At 43.0% G+C, this 8,145-nt stretch overlaps 1 long non-coding RNA gene across 1 annotated transcript; it reads left to right on the top strand.

Moving 5' to 3' along the window:
* On the top strand, nt 504-5,600 carry LOC110436285. The gene is made up of 2 exons (XR_002454116.1): nt 504-2,016; nt 2,561-5,600. It is a non-coding gene; the product is annotated as an uncharacterized LOC110436285 (long non-coding RNA).

Genomic DNA, 8,145 nt, shown 5'->3' with positions numbered 1-8,145 from the left:
CTGGGAGCCTGGGATGGCCTTTTAACTTGTCCGGACTAGAAGCGGCCACGTACCACGGCTCCACTGTAATGTGGGCGTGACCGTGATCTCGGCCTTGTTTAGTTCCGAAAAGTGAAAAGTTTTTGGTACTGTAGCACTTTCGTTTGTTTGTGACAAATATTATCCAATCATAGACTAACTAGGATCAAAAGATTCGTCTCGTGATTTACAGCTAAACTGTGTAATTAGTTTTTATTTTTATCTATATTTAATGTTTCATGCATGTGCCACAAATTTCGATGTGATGGAGAATGTTGAAAATCTTTGGTTTTCAGGGTGAACTAAACAAGGCCCTCGTGTGTTTTTTCCCCTTTCTGATGAGCTCGCAGTGGAAATTGGAAAAGCTAGCGAGGTCACAGTCACAGGAGGCAAGGACATGTGCTCCGTGTCAAGCCCCTACTGGCCCTCCATTTTAATACCCTTATCTCCTGGAGCAGGAGCAACCCCACCTCTCAGGAAGGCGGAAGGGTATGTAAAACCGGCCGCCCGGCCGGCCGCCGCCAGCCTACCCAGCGAGGCCTGACGATCGAGCGAGGTGCTTGCTAGCTAGCTCCTCAGTCCAGGCACTCCACCACTCACCGTTGCGAAAAGCCAGCTCCCACCTCTCTCTCATGGGCAGGGTTCACGGTGACGGCCGGCAGCCGCCGCCATGCAGCATCCACCATGCACACCACCGGCCACCCGCACCAGGCGGCCAGGCCCCGATGGACGGATGGATGGCAGCGCGCGCGCGAACCCTAAAGCCGCCTCCGATCGGATCAGTCCAGCCTGCCCCCCTGCCACGCCTGGGGCTGGTGCGCGCGCGGGCCCACCTCCCCGCTATAAAGCGGAGCCGCCGGTACGCGCTCCTCCTCGACCCACCGCCAGTCACTCGCCCAGATTAGCGGCCAAAAACACCCCAGGTTTTCGCGTCTTTGCGAGCTCACCGCGTTCGCCAGGCGGGGCGGGGCGGGGCGGGCATGGCTGCCGCGCCGGTCCGGCGGGGGCGGGGGCGCGCGCGCGCGGTGACAGAAGAGAGTGAGCACACGGCCGGGCGTGACGGCACCGGTCAAGGATGTGCCGTCGCGGCCGCGTGCTCACTGCTCTTTCTGTCATCCGCTGGCGGCCCCCTCTCTCACACGCCACACGGCAGGAAGCGGCTCTCGCTCACCGCCGGCCGGCCGGCGCCGCCCCCCTGTGGGCTGTGGCTAGCCCTTTAGCCCTCCCGTGCTGCGCCTCCCACCCATGACCTTGACGTACTGCCTTTGCCCAGGTTCTTTAATTTAGGTCGTCTCATCTTGTTTCAAAAGGGAATAATTTCGATCTCATCTTTTGGATTTCTTCGATTTATCGGCGGTCGTTCTACGCCTACATTCATGGCACTGTTTGAATTGATGATTGATGGAACCTGGGTAGTTTTTCTTCTTGCTGCTTCTGCTGCTGTACTTTTTTTTTCCCTCGTTGTTTCTTCCTCGGCCTCGTACGCCGCCCCTCCGTTCATCTTTTCCGAGGAGCCCTATACGGCTACTATACCATTAGGGGAAGTACCACCACATTTTTTTTTACTCCCTTCCCGGGACGGATTTGTTTACTGTGCCATTGATTGATGAATCTTTGGAACCTGGAATATGGCAGCGGCATCGTCAGGAATCTACCGGCCGCATGGATCCGTAGTTCCTTCCATGGCGTCTTTGACCAGATCTAGTATTTACCACTCGGTGGTTCTTGCTCTCCTGTACTACTGTTTCTTTCTTGGCTTCTTCTCTCCCTTTCAGGGTTACTGTTAAGCTTGAGAGCCGATCCGCAAGCAACTCCGTGTGTGTCAGTGATAAGATGAGCTCAACAAGGCAGAGAACACAGAACGGAGGAGGAGGCGAGGAAGACAAGGAAAATGCATGGAATTGTGATGCCAAGGAAAGGCACACGTACGGTCGGCAGATCTGTCGTCGTCGCTGCCGCCGTTTCATCCGCACCTATCATCAGTATCTCGATCGATCGGTCAGTTATCTTCTTCTACTGCCGTCCAGCCTCCTTTCTGTTCTTGAATAGTCATGTCGCTGGTTGGTAATGAAAGTAGGAGTAATGGTGCAATGCATCGTCTGTCCCTTAATGGCTCCGGATATGCAGATACTGTTGAGATAGATAGCCTCTGTTCCGATCCAATCATGGTGCTCGTACTCGTCACAATCACAATTCATTCCTGGCCGCACACGCCATTTTGATTTGACTTTCTGCTGTCGGTCTAATAAATAATTAACAGACTGACTATATGCATTCCTGAATTTCTTTTCTTTTTTGTGCAAATTAAGTTGATATGTATATATGTTGGTGTTTCATGTTCATTAAAAGAGATTATATATATTGAATAATAATAATAGTAGTAAAACAAAAGTTCCGAGATTTTAGCTGAGCTATTTGAGGTTTTATGATTTCTGTTATATACTTGCTACTATGATTAGTTGGGATATATATAAAATTTAACAGAATATCCTAGCCTCACCGTTTCTAATTGAAGCTTCATTTTTTTTGCTGTAAATAATAGCATTGAAGGTTCAATATAATGCACAAGCATTAAACTTCGTCCAGGATAACAAAGCAGGGACGCTGGTGAAAGTTGTAGGTGTTGGTTAGTTAAGAAATAAACATTTTTTTGGTATATGTAGGCAAGCTTTGCATTGGGGTTTCTAAATTTGAACCTACACGAACTTCTCACCAGCATGAATGTTGTTTTTTCACACACAAAATGACAAGTTTAATTTGCGTATGTTCTTGGTTGAAAAGGCATGGCATCGGTGCAAGTGAGTGCCCATGTGTTTTCTATAAAAAAGAAGGGCCAAGCTAGTTGCTGCTATTCTTTTTACTGGACAACCGTTGAACTTTCAACTGCTACCTAGTAGGTTGCAATATTGCATGCTTCCTTTACAATATAATAAAGTCTGATTATTGCTTTAAACTGCTAACCTACTGGAAAAATACTATTTCTGTTAGTTTTCCAGTTCCAACATGGCAGTATATATAAAGTTTCTGAGTATATATATATAAAGCCTTGATTCAGCATAGGAATAATCATGATGATATATACTTTCTTCTCATAAGCATGTAAACCACTTGAAATATCTCATTCCCACTTCTGTTCCATCATGGTATGTTTGCTCAATCTAATCTTATATCTAATATATCTATGGCTATATGCACCTGCACCTCAAAGCTTCTATTTATGTAAAAAATGTATATGTAATGAAGCTATGGCAAGGTGGTCATGTAGAGGTGTAATCTCTCTCCAACCAAGGCATTATTGCATTATTAACTTGTCTGTCATATGATAAAGGATGCAAACTAAACCAGAGCCAACAGGTTTGTTCCTACACTAGTGTGGCATGTGAATGCGCCCTTAGTCAATCTATAACTACCTTGCAAGCATACATCAAGTGATCAAGAAATTAAAACAAGAGACATCATTTTAGATTAAACACATCTCATTTACTGGTAATGGCTCAATGATGCTTTGTTCAATTGTATATATGTCATTTTAGGATTCTTGCAATCAAGTCTTTCAACATTGCTGATCAATATTTATGGACTTAGATAATTGTTGACATAAGACTGATGTTGTGAATGATCCTGAAAAATACTTGCATATAATTTTTTTGTTTGGATTTATACTTTCACAGAAATTACCTGTAAAACTGTTATCTGTTGTTGAACTTGTTGATGTAGTAAACAACTTGTAGTTGTGTTCACGGAAAGTACATAGACTTAATAATACATTACAACAATTAATAAAATTAGAATGTAATAACAACCTTTGCATGGCAGGACTGAGCACGCATATAGTGTGAGTTCAGCATGTGGTTCTATCTGTTTACCTCATCGCAGCAGCATATATATATGTATGTCTAATTTAATAAGTCATTGATGAGGTAATTTTATTTAAAGTGGAGAGGTATGATATACGAACATACAATTATTTTATTTTGGCCATACCATTTTGTGGCTCACATGAATTGATGCAACTTAACTTGGTATATATATGGTACTACCTCTGTCCTGAAAAGAATGCAATTCTAGTTGTTTCCTTGGACAAATTAAGTTTGACCAAGTTTATATATAGAAGATAGTATTAATATTTATGACACAAAATAGGTATAGCTATAAACATATTCCTTGATGAATATAATGACACTTATTTGGGCCTTGTTTAATTCCAAAAATTTTGGCAAAACGGGCACTGTAGCACTTTCGTTTGTATTTGACAAATATTGTTCAATTATGGACTAATTAGTTATTTTTTATCTATATTTAAGCCCCATGCATGTGCCGCAAGATTCAATGTGAAGGGAAATCTGAAAAATTTTGCAAATTTTTTTGGGAAACTTGGTCAAACTCAAAATGGTTTAACTCAATTGGTACTCTGCTAGAATTACATATATATACGGCATAGACAATGTGATTATGAAATTAACGTCTGAGTTATTTTATTAGTGTTCATATGGTATCCTACATAAGCATACATAATTCATGTCCTGAAGTTAAAGGTGCCGATTAGATTGCTTTGAGTAGTTTAGTGGAGAGAAATGAATAGATAAGGTTGTTAAGAAAAGGGACCGATGACTTCACACGTCACTGTGGTACTACTACATTTTATCATCAAAAGTTCTACTGTACCATTTTTTAAAAACTATATAAATACCATGAATTACAAATATTTGAAAGCCATAATATGATTAATGGGGATGTCAATAGAATGACAAGTACAGAGTGGTATCATAGTGATTATGATGTTAACAAGGTAAGTTCTTCATTAAATCAAGATTTGTCACTGTACCTGAAAATTACTCGATGAGTGGAATTTATTTGAGCCCTTTACATGAATTCAAATCAATTGGATGGAAACTATGTTTAAACATTTTTTGAGAAGTGAAATGGTTGTCCTACCTAGAGAATGTTTTGAACCTTTAATTTATTTGCTTGATTCTAGCACATGCCAATTAAAGTGCGACATACTGGAATTCTAATCCAGGATTATCTCACACGGTGCCGGATCCAGGATAGCTTAAACTCTACGCACATATTGTGTCACACATGTAATTGCAGTGCACCAAATTGTCTCACACGGTGCCGGATCCAGGCTCTAGCCCATCTACCATACCGGTATACTACATCCCATAGAGTCCCTATATGTTTTAACGGGCCATATATGGATATGGAGATCGAGGAAGAAGTATAAAAGATATGTAGCGGGAGAAGAAAAAGATGGAGGTAGAAAAAGAGTAAGCGCTGATCTCACAGGCTTTATGCTGGCAGCACGAGGAAATATGAAGTAAATCAAGTGTCATCAAGAACCAGTGAAAATGCACAATTGCATTTCGGTTTTATGAAATACGGTGGTCCTTTTTCCTTAACTTCGTTGCCAATCTTAGATTGTGTATGATGTTACAATCCAGATATGTTCATGGTCATATCTAGCAGCTCTTTCTACAAGAGGTTCACTACAGCAGCTGCTGCTGTTTTGTACGAGTTCAGTTGCCACAGCAGCAGCAGCAGCTGCTGCTGCAGAGAAGTGCTACCGAACTGCTTACCTAGAACTGCTAGATATGAATCAACGTGCATGCTCAGGACATAAGCCTCCTAAGTTCTGTGTATTTACGAAGTAGGATACGGAGTAGTTCAAACATTTTGCTCTTTCCATTCCCTTTATTAGAGGCCTTAAACTGGTCTAAAAGTACAACACTCTCTTTATCTCTCCTCTTTTCACCTTTTATAGCACATTTTAGCCTCTAGATTCAAACAACCTACTTGGGCTAAACTTTATGGCAAATGGATCCAAACATCACATAAGCTTCTTTTAAAATACTAGAACGTCTTGGTAATGATCTGAGATGTAAAAATTCAAAACTCCATGAAATCAGATACTAAACTTTATCTGTAAATTAACATATTGTATACAATAAATACTTGAAGATCGTACTGATATGTTGGGCTTGGGCTTGCATCTTAGCTGTATGTTGTAGCTATTCGTTTCGACATGGCCAGGAGCACAAGACTTTACTGCAACCGATGCAGTTGCAATTTTACGGGCATGTGTATCGGCACTTTTTCCTTCTGGATGGAAACTGTGGTTGGTTGGATTTTTTTTGGCAAAATCTACTATTGCACATGCCAAGTGATGACTCTTTGCTAGCGGCGGACACATATTTTCGAGCGATTTCTGAAAGATATTTTAGTTCTTGACAAATTGGTTAGTGGATACCATGCATAACAAAATACTTTTATAAAATAGCTATAAAATTATATAAGGCCCCAAGATTATACTAAAATCTTCTAGACTCTCTATGATGAGAAACACACAATAAAATATTAATTTGCACTGAAAATGACTATCTTACCTCTCTTCTTAAATAAAAAAAGTTAACCATGGTTAATTTGTTCATGTATATGTAGGACACTAAAAATCTTGAAGAAAAATCATAGATTACGTATATGACCAAATCATGACTATGCTAAAAATATCAGCTTAAAATAATAAAGTTTCATATATCAATTAAGCTTGGCAGGAGATAAATCTATAACTCAGTTATGCTAAATATACCATTATGAACATTATTATTTTTTTAGTGAACAAAGATACAACAACACGTCACAACACGACAGGTATTTGTCAAACTAATTAACACATGTGTTTGTCTTACTGTGTTAACTCACAAATGAACAAAGATACAACAACCATGGCAGCTGCCATTTTTAGAGCATAGCACGCGGAGTTGCAGCAACTGACGTCTCACAAAGATTAGGCAATTAGCAGGGTTCGAGCAGAATAGTGCCAAATAGACTAGTTTCAGAAGTTGGGCACCTACTGGCACTCCGCTGAGTACGGCCGCAAACCTGAAACAAAGTGCACAGCCATATTGCCATCCTTCCCACAATCTCCTGCACTGTGCACGTCGGAGCCCACCACCGTTGCTACACCCGTCACTTTCGCCGCTGTCTCTGGCCCAGATCTAGCGACTGATCGAGCGTGGATCGAGCGCAAGCAAGCAAGAACCCTAGCGCGGGGAGAGAAGGAGCCAAGGAAGACGAGGGCGATGCGTTACCGACGAGAAGGCGGCGGAGAGCACGGACATTCGATGGGAGGCGGTCGTCGTCGCCTCGTGTTGCGCCATCGTGTTCCCTCGCGATGCCCCACGCCGTCGCCTCGTGCCACACCGTCGCGAGTTGGGAGTCGTGTGCTACGTCGTCGCCGGGATAGGTTCCGAACGTAGGAGGGTCTGTCTCCATTCTGGGCCAAAGATGGGAGGCGAGGAGGGGCTCGAATTAACCTGTTTGCATTCCGGCCTGTTTCTAACCGAACGGTCATTCTTGATCCGACCTGGTTTTAAACCAGGCCTATTTGATCCGGACGGATCAGGCCGCGATCCTATTCCAGGCCAAAACCAACAAGGCCTTAATCAAATTCCGCGAGAGAGACATGCGTAGGCTTGGGAATTTTGGACGAAAGCGGTACCATCTCCATCAGCTGCAAGTGGCAGTGAAATTAAAGCAGTGCATACTGTTGGTGATTGGGTCCTACAAAGGTGTCAACACCGAAACACCCCAAGTATAATTCACCAATAATGTGCACAAATTAAAGGATTAGCATGTACTCCGATTGAAACAAAGCCAAAATGAAGTGTTTTGCACGCTAGCGAATCGCTAACACACGACTGAGCAAGCGTCGGCTTCCACGACGTCTTATTCGTATGACTGATAAACTGTGATAGAAAATACTAAAACATATTATTGAATGGCTGACAACAAGCGAACAGATGAAGCTAACCCAGACTGAGAGAGCATCGTCTTCCACGCGTCGGCTTCTACTCATAGGAACTATTTAGCGCAAGGTCCCCTTGGGCATTTGGCATCAAACCTCCTCTCCCCTTGGCTTCTCCAAACCTTAGATACGCACCTGTATCTTCGCGCTTAGCCACCGCCATGGGAGGGGGAAGAAGCCGTGCAAACAAAGCTATGATGACGCTTCTATTTCTATGGATCCCTTTGATCTGGCGACGATTGGGCCGTGGACTGTGGTGAATAACTCAGTCGCTCGGCCCGCACTGGCCGGGGCATCCCTCGACCCTTTTGGAGGCACGA

This window comes from Sorghum bicolor, chromosome 6, assembly GCF_000003195.3.
Source record: "Sorghum bicolor cultivar BTx623 chromosome 6, Sorghum_bicolor_NCBIv3, whole genome shotgun sequence".
NCBI lineage: Eukaryota > Viridiplantae > Streptophyta > Magnoliopsida > Poales > Poaceae > Sorghum > Sorghum bicolor.
The sequence above is the reverse complement of the archived record's forward strand: the minus strand, read 5'-3'. Positions and strand labels throughout refer to the sequence as shown.